A 17460-nucleotide genomic window follows, 5' to 3' on the forward strand; every position below is an offset into this window, starting at 1 on the left:
GGCTATTTGTAAATATGTTTTTACATCAGATAATACTTGTCTCTGTAAAGAAATGACCGTTTGTTTTTATTGAAAATAGAGGAGTATTTTTATTTCCGTAATTTGTTTCCACTCTTAACCCATCGGAGCTACGCCGGTGCACTTCTGACCATGTCTTACTACTCATTTCTATTGTACACTTCTGACCATGTTGATTTTGAAGTTATTTTTTTTTCTAGTTTGAGATTTTGACTCTGTACCTAAAAGCGGTGATTATTTCTTTTTATCCTGTACAGAATTCTGAAAATGTTAACACAAGACAATTACACAAAAAATAAAACAAAACACTTGTTTTTCTAAAAAGATACAAATAAAGAGAGAATGTTCTCGCTGATCATATTTAATATAACGTCTTCCGTCTGGTGGTTTATGTGTGAGAGTACAACATTTACCTGTGAGTCATTTAGCAGAGGCTCTTATCCAGAGAGACTTACAGTAGTGAGTCATTTAGCAGACTCTCTTATCCAGAGAGACTTACAGTAGTGAGTCATTTAGCAGAGGCTCTTATCCAGAGAGACTTACAGTAGTGAGTCATTTAGCAGACTCTCTTATCCAGAGAGACTTACAGTAGTGAGTCATTTAGCAGAGGCTCTTATCCAGAGAGACTTACAGTAGTGAGTCATTTAGCAGACTCTCTTATCCAGAGAGACTTACAGTAGTGAGTCATTTAGCAGACTCTCTTATCCAGAGAGACTTACAGTAGTGAGTCATTTAGCAGAGGCTCTTATCCAGAGAGACTTACAGTAGTGAGTCATTTAGCAGACTCTCTTATCCAGAGAGACTTACAGCAGTGAGTCATTTAGCAGAGGCTCTTATCCAGAGAGACTTACAGTAGGAAGTCATTTAGCAGAGGCTCTTATCCAGAGAGACTTACAGTAGTGAGTCATTTAGCAGACTCTCTTATCCAGAGACCTACAGTAGTGAGTCATTTAGCAGACTCTCTTATCCAGAGAGACTTACAGTAGTGAGTCATTTAGCAGAGGCTCTTATCCAGAGACCTACAGTAGTGAGTCATTTAGCAGACTCTTATCCAGAGAGACTTACAGTAATGAGTCATTTAGCAGACTCTCTTATCCAGAGAGACTTACAGTAGTGAGTCATTTAGCAGAAGCTCTTATCCAGAGAGACTTACAGTAGGAAGTCATTTAGCAGACTCTCTTATCCAGAGAGACTTACAGTAGTGAGTCATTTAGCAGAGGCTCTTATCCAGAGAGACTTACAGTAGTGAGTCATTTAGCAGAGGCTCTTATCCAGAGAGACTTACAGTAGTGAGTGGATACATTTTTGTACGTTTTCCCGTACTGGTCCCCCCCGTGGAAATCGAACCCACAACCCTGGCGTTTCAAGTGCCACGCTCTACCGACCGAGCCAGACGAGGACCCCTGTCCTCTGTGGTTCTGTAGTGTTGTGTTTGTCTTGAAGGAACCCCTTTGTTCATTGCTTTTACGTAAAACACAAACACGTTCTGTTAGAACCAAGAAACACACGACCAACTGAACTACCAGAGATTCACTGCAAACGTTCATTTTGTTTCCGTATTCACCTTCTCTATAATGACTGTGTTGAGGTTGAGGATGTGCACACACAGGCTACACAGTCATGCTTTCCCCCGGAATGAAATACTGGCACTCTGAGTGAGAAGTCATTTACATCCTTTAAATGACATCTGCTGAAGATCAGCGCTGCCTTCAGTCTGAAGATGATAATAATCATGAATCAATGTCTCTGTCCTCCTGGAGGGACAGAGAGAAACCAATCTGATGCTCCTTCTCTACCAATCATTCACTTTCCCTTCCTCTTCCTCTTCCTCTCTATACAGTATAGAGGGACAGAGAGAAACCATACTGATGCTCCTTCTCTACCAATCATTCACTTTCCCTTCCTCTTCCTCTCTATACAGTATAGAGGGACAGAGAAACCATACTGATGCTCCTTCTCTGCCAATCATTCACTTTCCCTTCCTCTTCCTCTCTATACAGTATAGAGGGACAGAGAGAAACCATACTGATGCTCCTTCTGTACCAATCATTCACTTTCTCTTACTCTCTATACAATATAGAGGGACAGAGAGAAACCATACTGATGCTCCTCTGGACAGAGAGAAACCATACTGATGCTCCTTCTCTACCAATCATTCACTTTCTCTTTCTCGCTCCCTTTCCGTCTCTTGTTCACTTCCTGTTTCTCTCTCCCACCCTGTATTTGCATGTATTTCTCTCATTTCCATTCCTATCTCACTGTACCGCTTACTCTTCCTCTCTATACGTATATTGACCTTCCTCTTCCTCTCTATACAGTATATTCACCTTCCTCTTCATACAGTAAATTCACCTTCCTCTTCCTCTCTATACAGTATATTCACCTTCCTCTTCCTCTCTATACCGTATATTCACCTTCCTCTTCCTCTCTATACAGTATATTCACCTTCCTCTTCCTCTCTCTACATTATATTCACCTTCCTCTTCCTCTCTATACAGTATGTTCACCTTCCCCTTCCTCTTCCTCTCTATACAGTATATTCATCTTCCTCTTCCTCTCGAAACAGTATATTCACCTTCCTCTTCCTCTCTCTACAGTATATTCACCTTCCTCTTCCTCTCTATACAGTATATTCACTCTCTCTCTTTCTCTCTCTCTTTACAGTATACCCCCTCTCTCTCTCTCTCTTCACAGTATACCCCCTCTCTCTTTCTCTCTCTCTTTACAGTATATCCCCCCTCTCTCTCGTTCTCTCTCTCTCTCTTTACAGTATACCCCCTCTCTCTCTCTCTCTTTCTCTCTCTCTTTACAATATACCCCCTCTCTTTCTCTTTCCAGTATACACCCTCTCTCTCTCTCTTTATAATATACCCCCCCCCTCTCTCTCTTTACAGTATACCCCCTCTCTCCCTCTCTTTACAGTATATCCCCTCTCTCTCTCTTTCTCTCTCTTTACAGCATACCCCCTCTCTCTCTCTTTCTCTCTCTCTTTACAGTATACCTCCTCTCTCTCTCTCTCTCTCTCTCTTTCTCTCTCTCTTTACAGTATACCCCCTCTCTCCCTCTCTTTACAGTATACCTCCTCTCTCTCTCTCTCTCTCTCGCTCTCTCTTTACAGTATACCCCCTCTCTCCCTCTCTTTACAGTATACCTCCTCTCTCTCTCTCTCTCTCCCTCTCTTTACAGTATACCCCCCCCCCCTCTCTCTCTCTCTCTCTCTTTACAGTATACCCCCCCTCTCTCTCCCTCTCTTTACAGTATACCCCCCCTCTCTCTCTCTCTCTCTCTCTCTTTACAGTATACCCCCTCTCTCTCTCTCTCTCTCTCTCTCTCTCTCTTTACAGTATACCCCCCCTCTCTCTCTCTCTCTTTACAGTATACCCCCTCTCTTTACAGTATACCCTCTCTCTCTCTCTTTACAGTATACCCCCTCTCTCTCTCTTTCTCTCTTTACAGTATACCCTCTCTCTCTCTCTTTACAGTATACCCTCTCTCTCTCTCACAGTATACCCTCTCTCTCTCTCTCTTTCTCTCTCTCTTTACAGTATACCCCCCCTCTCTCTCTCTATCTTTACAGTATACCCCCTCTCTCCCTCTCTTTACAGTATACCCACTCTGTCCCTCTCTTTACAGTATACCCCCTCTCTCCCTCTCTCCCTCTCTTTACAGTATACCCCCTCTCTCCCTCTCTTTACAGTATACCCCCTCTCTCCCTCTCTTTACAGTATACCCCTCTCTCTCTCTCTCTCTCTCTCTCTCTGTCTTGACGTTGATGAATGTAAATCATGGAGATGACAACATCATTTCTCATCCTCAGGACAGACGGACGCACCAGCTAGAAGAGAGAGAGGAGAGGAAGATAAGGAGGAGGAGAGGGGTGTAGTTTGGGGTGACTGGATGGGGTTGAATGAGACTGGGCAGCAACCCTTTTAGTACCCCCCCCCCCCCCATTGTGGAGATGCACTGTGGCGTTATCTTCCAAGAGCAGAGAGAGAAAAGATGTGGAAAGGAGGTGTGAAAATGTGTGTGTGCCTAACCGTCATCTACCCTCCTTTATTTCCCTCGCTCCGTCTCCGTCACACACAGTCACCCTGTTCCCGTCACCCTGTTCCCGTCACCCTGTTCCAGTCAGTATAGTAAGCCTCAGCACAGCCAGACAGTCTTAATCAAACCCCGCTCCGCTCCAGACAATGATCCACTACTACTATCTGGGATGAGGCGTTGCACACTTCAATCAGCGGAATAATCCCAAATAGCACCCTATTCCCTATGTAGTGCACGACAAATGTATTGGGGTGTCATTTGGGACGCATGCCTATAATAAATGATGCCACATATAGGGGGAGGGTCAGAGGAGACTGCATGTGGTACAAGAGACTAGAGGGGGAGGGTCAGAGGAGACTGCATGTGGTACAAGAGACTAGAGGGGGAGGGTCAGAGGAGACTGCATGTGGTACAAGAGACTAGAGGGGGAGGGTCAGAGGAGACTGCATGTGGTACAAGAGACTAGAGGGGGAGGGTCAGAGGAGACTGCTTAGACTGCATGTGGTGCAAGAGACTGGAGGGGGAGGGACAGAGGAGACTGCTTAGACTGCATGTGGTGCAAGAGACTGTAGGGGGAGGGACAGAGGAGACTGCTTAGACTGCATGTGGTGCAAGAGACTGGAGGGGGAGGGACAGAGGAGACTGCTTAGACTGCATGTGGTGCAAGAGACTGTAGGGGGAGGGACAGAGGAGACTGCTTAGACTGCATGTGGTACAAGAGACTGGAGGGGGAGGGACAGAGGAGACTGCAGGGGGAGGGACAGAGGAGACTGCTTAGACTGCATGTGGTGCAAGAGACTGGAGGGGGAGGGACAGAGGAGACTGCTTAGACTGCATGTGGTGCAAGAGACTGTAGGGGGAGGGACAGAGGAGACTGCTTAGACTGCATGTGGTGCAAGAGACTGGAGGGGGAGGGACAGAGGAGACTGCTTAGACTGCATGTGGTGCAAGAGACTGTAGGGGGAGGGACAGAGGAGACTGCTTAGACTGCATGTGGTACAAGAGACTGGAGGGGGAGGGACAGAGGAGACTGCAGGGGGAGGGACAGAGGAGACTGCTTAGACTGCATGTGGTACAAGAGACTGGAGGGGGAGGGACAGAGGAGACTGCAGGGGGAGGGACAGAGGAGACTGCATGTGGTACAAGAGACTGGAGGGGGAGGGACAGAGGAGACTGCATGTGGTACAAGAGACTGCAGGGGGAGGGACAGAGGAGACTGCTTAGACTGCATGTGGTGCAAGAGACTAGAGGGGGAGGGACAGAGGAGACTGCTTAGACTGCATGTGGTACAAGAGACTGGAGGGGGAGGGACAGAGGAGACTGCTTAGACTGCATGTGGTACAAGAGACTGGAGGGGGAGGGACAGAGGAGACTGCAGGGGGAGGGACAGAGGAGACTGCTTAGACTGCATGTGGTACAAGAGACTGGAGGGGGAGGGACAGAGGAGACTGCTAAGACTGCATGTGGTACAAGAGAACGTAAGATGAGAGGGGGAGAAAATATGGAATTGATATATTATATATTACTATATTATAATATTGATATGTTATTGCTATATTATTATTATATTACTATACATTATATTACATATCATTATATATTAAGAGAGGGGGGGAATAATAGTTGGAGGGAAGAAAGAGAGAAAAGAGAGAGAAAGAGCTCTTCAGGAGAGAGGAGAGAGAACGAGCTCTTCAGGAGAGAGAAGAGAGGGTGAGAGAAGAGGGACAGTAGAGAAAGACTATAGGAGGAGGAAGAGAGAGGAGAGGGTGAGAGAAGAGGGACAGTAGAGAAAGACTATAGGAGGAGGAAGAGAGACCTCTTCAGGAGAGAGAAGAGAGGGTGAGAGAAGAGGGACAGTAGAGAAAGACTATAGGAGGAGGAAGAAAGCTCTTCAGGAGAGAGGAGAGGGACAGTAGAGAAAGACTATAGGAGGAGGAAGAGAGAGCTCTTCAGGAGAGAGAGGAGAGGGTGAGAGAAGAGGGACAGTAGAGAAAGACTATAGGAGGAGGAAGAGAGAGCTCTTCAGGAGAGAGGAGAGGGACAGTAGAGAAAGACTATATGAGGAGGAAGAAAGAGCTCTTCAGGAGAGAGAAGAGAGGGTGAGAGAAGAGGGACAGTAGAGAAAGACTATAGGAGGAGGAAGAGAGAGCTCTTCAGGAGAGAGAGGAGAGGGTGAGAGAAGAGGGACAGTAGAGAAAGACTATAGGAGGAGGAAGAGAGACCTCTTCAGGAGAGAGAAGAGAGGGTGAGAGAAGAGGGACAGTAGAGAAAGACTATAGGAGGAGGAAGAGAGAGCTCTTCAGGAGAGAGAAGAGGGACAGTAGAGAAAGACTATATGAGGAGGAAGAGAGAGCAGTGTAGAGTCCTGTCTGTAGTCTGTATAAGTAGCAGTGTGATTAATGCAGAAGCCTCTGTGTGAGCTGTAGAGGAGGATGAGGCCACCAGATAACACTACGGAACAGGGAGATGTGACTAGCCCTCTGCACAGCACAATAAATAACACACAAACACACAGTATCACTTTCATTTCATTTTCAAGCACACAGATACACACGAACATAAGTACTCACTCACACACACATATAGGCTACTCAATCAGCTGAGCATACACACACACTTCTTCTATCGCTCTTTGGTTTTTTTGTCAGTCTTTCTCTCTTTTCCACTTCCTCTTCTCTCTAAACTCAAACAAACTCTCCTCGTCAAGTAGCTTGCTCAGTGCTCATGTACTCAGTACAGTCTGATGGTTTCTCCCGTCAGTTCACGGGTGCAGAGGTAAGGTTTTTTCTGGGTTTGTACTGCTATGGCACCCTCTTGTGTCTAGTTATTGAAAATGTCAGGTAGGCAAACAGTTTAGTCTGTCTGAACCGGTCGGAATATTGATATACAGCCTATTTAACAAATATCAAATGTGTTGACTGTTGGCTACATTTTTTGGAAGGTGAAGTTTATTTTTATTTTTTTACATCCTACATCAAAATAGACCTACTTGATAATGGTTTGTTGTGCATGTTTAAATGGTTAGTATTAGGAAAGTAGGCCTATTCTTCGATTTAGGATGGAATAACAGCTTGTGTTGTGTTGCATTGAGTGCGGGTACATTAGTCTACTTGCCCGGGACCCTACCCATTTAAAACACAACAAATCCTCACCAGCTAGTAGACCTATATGGCTGCTGCACATAATCAGACAACAACCCAAACATTTACAGTTGCATTGTTGACATTATCAATATTAGTGTATATTTAGCCCTCTGAAATGCACGCTCGTCCTCGTACGAACATGCACACAGACGCACAGGCCTCGTTCGACCCTGAGGAGAAGCTAGTCTGCCATTTTGGGTTGTGAGGGAGGTCTACCCTTTCCTTCCTGTCTGCGACCACGTGAGAGAGGAGAACGCGAAAACAGAGCAATCGAGCGGAGAGTGACTCGGAGAGAACAAGAGGGAGAGAGAATAATTTAGCTCTTTGTTTACATGTGCTGAATACGAGAGGATTTGAAATTGCATCCGCAACATGCCGATAATAACCCCACCGCCGAAAGAGAACACACTCTTCAAAATACTTTTTTGTGAGTTTATTGTTGTATTATTTTTTTTTTGCAACTGTAGCTATCAATTGTTTTTAAAGAGCCACCGGTTCATATTCCTTGCCCGGTGCTTGGTTCCTCCATCCACACGAATACAAACTGCAATCGTCCTCGCCTGTTTAGTAAACCGGATATCTAGCTGCAATCTTCGATTGAATAAAGGCAGAGCTCAAACAAACGCTGTCAGTCAGACCTTTGTTGGGCTGTTTGTTATGTGGATTGTGGTGTTTCTAAAGCACGGTGTACATTATGTGTTGTCGGCGCTCTCCATTGATACTAGCCAGTTACAGTAGTTAGACAGAGCAGTTTAAGCTATTGCTATTTAGCAGCACTAACGCGTTAGTTAACTAACTACCAGGAAGCCAAGGTCTAGTAAACAGCTTGTCGTTAGCGTCATGAAATGTTCCCCAGACCCGTTTCTTCGTTCAACAACTGTTTGGTAACGTTTGTCTGCCGTTTGTATTGGTTTGATTTGTTATATTATTTTTGGATGACAAGTGGAGTGAGTTGTGGCCCGGTAAAACGTCACATTTTACGACACCTATCCGGTGTATGTGACAATAAAACATAACGTTAAATTAACTAATATCAGGGGTACATAAGTTTACTAGCTAGTTAGCTAGTAAAACTGTCAACTTCAAATTGGGTATAGTTAGTTAGCAAGCTAGTAGCAAGTTGTCTTAGCTACTGTAACTACGTTAGCTAACTTAGTTAACTGGAGATATCTAGCTAACTAAGTAGGTAACTAAGTAAAACAAAATCTGAGCTGTTTTATCTAGATGGCTAGTTATATTTGTTGTCTAAATAGTCATAGGCTTTCCATACAAACAATAAAGTATTGTCCTGTGTCAGCAATTCTAGCTAGCCAGCTAACGTCAGCTACTTGTGCTAGCGTAGCTGGGTAGACTGTTTGGCGCTTGCTTTTGTGGTTGCTAGCTAACTTAGCTGTGTTTGTAAAGTTGTGACAACTAGTGTTGTTACTAGTTAGAGAATCTAGCTAGCGATCTTGCAGAATGACAACTGAGAGTTAGCTGCTCATCTAGCTAGCCTGGCCTGTTCTGTTCTGAACTAAACTCTTCCTGGGAAAACTTTCAAAGCAGAAATTAGCTTTTGTTTTTTGACACACCAGTCTTTGTTGTGATGCATATGATCTGTTTTATGGGACACATTTAATCCCTGTCACTAACTGATGTATGGTAGTACATATTGATCAGCCCTTGTATGTCTGGTGTGGTCAGTTTGTCTTTCTCAGTATAGATCCTGGAAGAGGGGTTTGCTTGTCTTTCTCAGTATAGATCCTGGAAGAGGGGTTTGCTTGTCTTTCTCAGTATAGATCCTGGAAGAGGGGTTTGCTTGTCTTTCTCAGTATAGATCCTGGAAGAGGGGTTTGCTTGTCTTTCTCAGTATAGATCCTGGAAGAGGGGTTTGCTTGTCTTTCTCAGTATAGATCCTGGAAGAGGGGTTTGCTTGTCTGTCTCAGTATAGATCCTGGAAGAGGGGTTTGCTTGTCTTTCTCAGTATAGATCCTGGAAGAGGGGTTTGCTTGTCTTTCTCAGTATAGATCCTGGAAGAGGGGTTTGCTTGTCTGTCTCAGTATAGATCCTGGAAGAGGGGTTTGCTTGTCTTTCTCAGTATAGATCCTGGAAGAGGGGTTTGCTTGTCTTTCTCAGTATAGATCCTGGAAGAGGGGTTTGCTTGTCTTTCTCAGTATAGATCCTGGAAGAGGGGTTTGCTTGTCTTTCTCAGTATAGATCCTGGAAGAGGGGTTTGCTTGTCTTTCTCAGTATAGATCCTGGAAGAGGGGTTTGCTTGTCTGTCTCAGTATAGATCCTGGAAGAGGGGTTTGCTTGTCTTTCTCAGTATAGATCCTGGAAGAGGGGTTTGCTTGTCTTTCTCAGTATAGATCCTGGAAGAGGGGTTTGCTTGTCTGTCTCAGTATAGATCCTGGAAGAGGGGTTTGCTTGTCTGTCTCAGTATAGATCCTGGAAGAGGGGTTTGCTTGTCTGTCTCAGTATAGATCCTGGAAGAGGGGTTTGTTTGTCTGTCTCAGTATAGATCCTGGAAGAGGGGGTTGCTTGTCTTTCTCAGTATAGATCCTGGAAGAGGGGTTTGTTTGTCTGTCTCAGTATAGATCCTGGAAGAGGGGGTTGCTTGTCTGTCTCAGTATAGATCCTGGAAGAGGGGTTTGCTTGTCTGTCTCAGTATAGATCCTGGAAGAGGGGTTTGCTTGTCTGTCTCAGTATAGATCCTGGAAGAGGGGTTTGCTTGTCTGTCTCAGTGTAGATCCTGGAAGAGGGGTTTGCTTGTCTTTCTCAGTATAGATCCTGGACGAGGGGTTTGCTTGTCTGTCTCAGTGTAGATCCTGGAAGAGGGGTTTGCTTGTCTTTCTCAGTATAGATCCTGGAAGAGGGGTTTGTTTGTCTGTCTCAGTATAGATCCTGGAAGAGGGGTTTGCTTGTCTGTCTCAGTGTAGATCCTGGAAGAGGGGTTTGCTTGTCTTTCTCAGTATAGATCCTGGAAGAGGGGTTTGCTTGTCTGTCTCAGTATAGATCCTGGAAGAGGGGTTTGCTTGTCTTTCTCAGTATAGATCCTGGAAGAGGGGTTTGCTTGTCTTTCTCAGTATAGATCCTGGAAGAGGGGTTTGCTTGTCTTTCTCAGTATAGATCCTGGAAGAGGGGTTTGCTTGTCTTTCTCAGTATAGATCCTGGAAGAGGGGTTTGCTTGTCTTTCTCAGTATAGATCCTGGAAGAGGGGTTTGCTTGTCTTTCTCAGTATAGATCCTGGAAGAGGGGTTTGCTTGTCTGTCTCAGTATAGATCCTGGAAGAGGGGTTGCTTGTCTGTCTCAGTATAGATCCTGGAAGAGGGGTTTGCTTGTCTTTCTCAGTATAGATCCTGGAAGAGGGGTTTGCTTGTCTGTCTCAGTATAGATCCTGGAAGAGGGGTTTGCTTGTCTTTCTCAGTATAGATCCTGGAAGAGGGGTTTGCTTGTCTTTCTCAGTATAGATCCTGGAAGAGGGGTTTGCTTGTCTTTCTCAGTATAGATCCTGGAAGAGGGGTTTGCTTGTCTTTCTCAGTATAGATCCTGGAAGAGGGGTTTGCTTGTCTTTCTCAGTATAGATCCTGGAAGAGGGGTTTGCTTGTCTGTCTCAGTATAGATCCTGGAAGAGGGGTTTGCTTGTCTTTCTCAGTATAGATCCTGGAAGAGGGGTTTGCTTGTCTTTCTCAGTATAGATCCTGGAAGAGGGGTTTGCTTGTCTGTCTCAGTATAGATCCTGGAAGAGGGGTTTGCTTGTCTGTCTCAGTATAGATCCTGGAAGAGGGGTTTGCTTGTCTGTCTCAGTATAGATCCTGGAAGAGGGGTTTGTTTGTCTGTCTCAGTATAGATCCTGGAAGAGGGGGTTGCTTGTCTTTCTCAGTATAGATCCTGGAAGAGGGGTTTGTTTGTCTGTCTCAGTATAGATCCTGGAAGAGGGGGTTGCTTGTCTGTCTCAGTATAGATCCTGGAAGAGGGGTTTGCTTGTCTGTCTCAGTATAGATCCTGGAAGAGGGGTTTGCTTGTCTGTCTCAGTATAGATCCTGGAAGAGGGGTTTGCTTGTCTGTCTCAGTGTAGATCCTGGAAGAGGGGTTTGCTTGTCTTTCTCAGTATAGATCCTGGAAGAGGGGTTTGCTTGTCTGTCTCAGTATAGATCCTGGAAGAGGGGTTTGCTTGTCTTTCTCAGTATAGATCCTGGAAGAGGGGTTTGCTTGTCTTTCTCAGTATAGATCCTGGAAGAGGGGTTTGCTTGTCTTTCTCAGTATAGATCCTGGAAGAGGGGTTTGCTTGTCTTTCTCAGTATAGATCCTGGAAGAGGGGTTTGCTTGTCTGTCTCAGTATAGTTCCTGGAAGAGGGGTTTGCTTGTCTTTCTCAGTATAGATCCTGGAAGAGGGGGTTGCTTGTCTTTCTCAGTATAGATCCTGGAAGAGGGGTTTGCTTGTCTGTCTCAGTATAGATCCTGGAAGAGGGGTTTGCTTGTCTGTCTCAGTATAGATCCTGGAAGAGGGGTTTGCTTGTCTGTCTCAGTATAGATCCTGGAAGAGGGGTTTGCTTGTCTGTCTCAGTATAGATCCTGGAAGAGGGGTTTGCTTGTCTGTCTCAGTATAGATCCTGGAAGAGGGGTTTGCTTGTCTGTCTCAGTATAGATCCTGGAAGAGGGGTTTGCTTGTCAGCTATTTACCTTCTAGCTACTGCTTCTGTTTATAGGGAACTCAGTCAGGGGCCTCAACTTACTGTTGCCAGGTAGAATAGTAGAATACACAAGGTGCAATTTCTAAATGTGGTCGTGTATCAGCAGTTTCTCTTGTAATGTCAGTCCCTGGTAGTCAGTCAATTAGCCCTTGTATGTAAGCAAAATAAATGTAGGTTGCTAAATGTGTTTAGTGGCCAGCTAGCTAAATGTGTTTAGTGGCCAGCTAGCTAAACTTGTTATCATGGTCGAATTACTGGCCGGGGTGGGGTCCTCATTGATTGTGTTAGTCAGTCTCAATATGATATCATATTAAAAACCACAAACATTTCTCTCCACCCTGTGGCAAAATGTGTAATATTGTGTGAAATGAGTATAAGATAGCAACATCTTCTCTCTGCCCCATCGCAAAATGTGTAGATTTGTGCCAAATTAACTTTAAAACGTAAATAATTTCTCTCCACTGTCAAGAGGCTGGGATGAGGGTACTAGTACCCATGAGCAACTGCCCTCATGATGAGTTAAGGTTTTTTGTGACCCCCATCAAGTTGCCCCTCCCTGCACTAGAGGGTGGTTTACTGTGAAACACACACAAGTCAAAGAAGTACTTCCTGGTCTGAGCCTGGTGGCTTCCTGCTGTGCTTAACACCTGTAGGTGTCACCATGGGATTCAACTCTTCACCATGTGTAGAGATGTCTGGCTAACCCAGCGTACATTCTGGTTCTATTTCTTTGGCCAAATCCTCCCTCCCTTTGTTACAGCCCAGCACTGTACTAAAACACACCTGATGCATCTAGGACTATTCATTGTCCTGATCAGCAGCTGAATAGAATAGGGCTGGAGAAAAATCCTCAAGACTTGGAGAGAGAGAACTAGGACTGTATGGAGGGAGAAGACTAGGACTGTATGGAGGGAGAAGACTAGGACTGTATGGAGGGAGAAGACTAGGACTGTATGGAGGGAGAAGACTAGGACTGTATGGAGGGAGAAGACTAGGACTGTATGGAGGGAGAAGACTAGGACTGAATGGAGGGAGAAGACTAGGACTGTATGGAGGGAGAAGACTAGGACTGTATGGAGGGAGAAGACTAGGACTGTATGGAGGGAGAGAGGAGGGTTCTGTGTAGGGATATGTGGTTGAACAGTGTTGCAGTAAACCATCCAGGAGTTGAAGCTAGTAGTTTGTGGGTATATTGTGAGTGTGTGGAGTGTTCCCCAGCCACAGCACAGTGTTGTCTCTGCCTGTCTCTCACCCTGCTCTGCACCGTCACAGCACCGTGGGCAGAGTGATTTTAGGGATTAGGCAGGCTAAGTGTTAAAGACGTCAGATAAGCGTTGACTGGGGGTTACTAACGTTACGTTAAAGCTACAAGGGAAGTCTGGATCCAAATGTGTCTTGACACATCATGGTGTCTGTCTCACTCTGTGTTACTATAGACTACTACTACTACTACTAGGCCCAGAGACGGGTCTAGCTAGCCTGGTCCCTGATTGGTTTGTGCTTTTGCCTACTCCCTATTGTCATTGTGGAGCTACAGAGAGCAGAACCTGACTGTTCTGTTGTAGCCAGGCTAAGGCCTGGCTACAACATGCTTTAATCCACTGACTGAGACGTGATATCTGACAGAACACGTTGGTTACTGTTAGATGCTAATCCCGCTATAAGACCTGGCAGACAGCATCATTCTGGAATGTCGTCTCAACAGATTTTTAGGAGCTCAAATTGGATAATCAGTTCACTGACTGACTGGTTCCAACAGTCGACTACTTCATCTCATCTCCGGGTCTGACGACAGAGGTGGCCTGTCGTTCCTCAACTACGGGTCTGACGACGGAGGTGGCCTGTCGTTCCTCAACTCCGGGTCTGACGACGGAGGTGGCCTGTCGTTCCTCAACTCCGGGTCTGACGACGGAGGTGGCCTGTCGTTCCTCAACTCCGGGTCTGACGACGGAGGTGGCCTGTCGTTCCTCAACTCCGGGTCTGACGACGGAGGTGGCCTGTCGTTCCTCAACTCCGGGTCTGACGACGGAGGTGGCCTGTCGTTCCTCAACTCCGGGTCTGACGACGGAGGCGGCCTGTCGTTCCTCAACTCCGGGTCTGACGACGGAGGCGGCCTGTCGTTCCTCAACTCCGGGTCTGACGACGGAGGCGGCCTGTCGTTCCTCAACTCCGGGTCTGACGACGGAGGCGGCCTGTCGTTCCTCAACTCCGGGTCTGACGACGGAGGCGGCCTGTCGTTCCTCAACTCCGGGTCTGACGACGGAGGCGGCCTGTCGTTCCTCAACTCCGGGTCTGACGACGGAGGCGGCCTGTCGTTCCTCAACTCCAGGTCTGACGACGGAGGCGGCCTGTCGTTCCTCAACTCCAGGTCTGACGACGGAGGCGGCCTGTCGTTCCTCAACTCCAGGTCTGACGACGGAGGCGGCCTGTCGTTCCTCAACTCCAGGTCTGACGACGGGGGCGGCCTGTCGTTCCTCAACTCCAGGTCTGACGACGGGGGCGGCCTGTCGTTCCTCAACTCCAGGTCTGACGACGGGGGCGGCCTGTCGTTCCTCAACTCCAGGTCTGACGACTGGGGCGGCCTGTCGTTCCTCAACTCCAGGTCTGACGACGGGGGCGGCCTGTCGTTCCTCAACTCCAGGTCTGACGACGGGGGCGGCCTGTCGTTCCTCAACTCCAGGTCTGACGACGGGGGCGGCCTGTCGTTCCTCAACTCCAGGTCTGACGACGGGGGCGGCCTGTCGTTCCTCAACTCCAGGTCTGACGACGGAGGCGGCCTGTCGTTCCTCAACTCCAGGTCTGACGACGGAGGCGGCCTGTCGTTCCTCAACTCCAGGTCTGACGACGGGGGCGGCCTGTCGTTCCTCAACTCCAGGTCTGACGACGGGGGCGGCCTGTCGTTCCTCAACTCCAGGTCTGACGACGGGGGCGGCCTGTCGTTCCTCAACTCCAGGTCTGACGACGGGGGCGGCCTGTCGTTCCTCAACTCCAGGTCTGACGACGGAGGCGGCCTGTCGTTCCTCAACTCCAGGTCTGACGACGGAGGCGGCCTGTCGTTCCTCAACTCCAGGTCTGACGACGGAGGCGGCCTGTCGTTCCTCAACTCCAGGTCTGACGACGGAGGCGGCCTGTCGTTCCTCAACTCCAGGTCTGACGACGGAGGCGGCCTGTCGTTCCTCAACTCCAGGTCTGACGACGGAGGCGGCCTGTCGTTCCTCAACTCCAGGTCTGACGACGGAGGCGGCCTGTCGTTCCTCAACTCCAGGTCTGACGACGGAGGCGGCCTGTCGTTCCTCAACTCCAGGTCTGACGACGGAGGCGGCCTGTCGTTCCTCAACTCCAGGTCTGACGACGGGGGCGGCCTGTCGTTCCTCAACTCCAGGTCTGACGACGGGGGCGGCCTGTCGTTCCTCAACTCCAGGTCTGACGACGGGGGCGGCCTGTCGTTCCTCAACTCCAGGTCTGACGACGGGGGCGGCCTGTCGTTCCTCAACTCCAGGTCTGACGACGGGGGCGGCCTGTCGTTCCTCAACTCCAGGTCTGACGACGGGGGCGGCCTGTCGTTCCTCAACTCCAGGTCTGACGACGGGGGCGGCCTGTCGTTCCTCAACTCCAGGTCTGGCGACGGGGGCGGCCTGTCGTTCCTCAACTCCAGGTCTGGCGACGGGGGCGGCCTGTCGTTCCTCAACTCCAGGTCTGGCGACGGGGGCGGCCTGTCGTTCCTCAACTCCAGGTCTGGCGACGGGGGCGGCCTGTCGTTCCTCAACTCCAGGTCTGGCGACGGGGGCGGCCTGTCGTTCGCTGCTCAATGTGCTGTCTACAGTTTCTTGGTAGAACCCTGTCTCTTAGCTTGTGGTAGGTGATTGGTTTAGATTTAAGTCAATCAAAGAGTCTACTTTGGCCTAAAGAGTGTGACTTCTCAGTGAAGCGTGTGTGTGTGGCCTCTTCTACTTTGGCCTAAAGAGTGCGACTTCTCTGAAGCGTGTGTGTGGCCTCTTCTACTTTGGCCTAAAGAGTGCGACTTCTCAGTGAAGCGTGTGTGTGTGGCCTCTTCTACTTTGATCTTAGCTAATGTGAGCAGAATATGTGAAAGGTTTCAGTGTTGTCACCATTAGTGACATCCACAGAAGTGCCATCTGTTAACCCCCCTTTCTCTCCCCCTCTCTCTCCTCCCTGCCTCCCTCGTTCTTCCACCCTCTCTCTCTCTGCTAGTAGCTCACAGTCTGCTCTCCCTCCCTTTCTCTCCCCCTCTCTCTCTTCCCTGCCTCCCTCGTTCTTCCACCCCCTCTCTCTCTCTGCTAGTAGCTCACAGTCTGCTCTCCCCCTCTCTCTCCTCCCTGCCTCCCTCGTTCTTCCACCCTCTCTCTCTCTGCTAGTAGCTCACAGTTTGCTCTCCCTCCCTCTCTCCCCCTCTCCTCTGTAGCGATTAAGGAACACAGCGTGATGCTAAATATAGCTTCTATTTGAGAGGAAAGCGGTGGTAATTTAGCTGTGTTTTAGACTCTGACACACACACACACACACACACACACACACACACGAGTGGCCAGTCCGCAGTAGCAGCATAATGGATTAGATTAGAGTGTAATAGTCACATGAACAGGGTTAAAGGTGTCATTACAGGGTACGGAGAAATCCTTACGCTCCAAAAAAAGTGAACGAAAACTATATATATATATATATATATATATATATACAGTGGGGAGAACAAGTATTTGACACACTGCCGATTTTGCAGGTTTTCCTACTTACAAAGCATGTAGAGGTCTGTAATTTTTATCATAGGTACACTTCAACTGTGAGAGACGGAATCTAAAACAAAAATCCAGAAAATCACATTGTATGATTTTTAAGTAATTCATTAGCATAATAGCATAATAGTGAAGACATTAAAACTATGAAATAACACATGGAATCATGTAGTAACCAAAAAAAGTGTTAAACAAACCAAAATATATCATATTTGAGATTCTTTAAAGTAGCCACCCTTTGCCTTGATGACAGCTTTGCACTCTTTTGGCATTCATATCAGGGTCTTTTGTCAACACTTTTGTCTCACTTCCCTCTTGGTATTGGTAAGACAGCTTTTCTGAGGTAAATGAATAAAGAATGCTTTTCTACCGTGACAGATCTTGACTTGCACAAACCACATTGTCACTGACTCTCTGAGTCATAGTCTTTGGAGTGGGAGGTGCATGCTGGCTTTCAGCCATTCAAAACCCCTGGAGGATCAACTCTTCTCTCTCTTTCTCTCCCCAGCGACGTTACGAACACAAGCAGCACAGAAACGGACTCAAGTTCTGCAAGCAGATCCTGTCCAACCCCAAGTTCACAGAACATGGAGGTAAGGGAGGGATAGAGGGATGGATGAGATGTAGACCCCTTTATAAAGCCTCTCGTTGTTTCTCTCTCCCACTCCCCACAGAGACCCTGACGATGACGGGTTTAACCCTGAACTGTCTGGGGAAGAAGGAGGAGGCTTACTCTCTGCCTCTCTCTGTCTCTCCTCTCTTTTGTCTCTGTCTTTCTCTGTGTCTCTGTCTTTCTCTCCGCTCTCTGTCTCTCTCTCCTCTCTCTCTCCG

Source organism: Salvelinus namaycush, unplaced genomic scaffold, assembly GCF_016432855.1.
Source record: "Salvelinus namaycush isolate Seneca unplaced genomic scaffold, SaNama_1.0 Scaffold171, whole genome shotgun sequence".
Classification (NCBI taxonomy): Eukaryota; Metazoa; Chordata; class Actinopteri; order Salmoniformes; family Salmonidae; genus Salvelinus; species Salvelinus namaycush.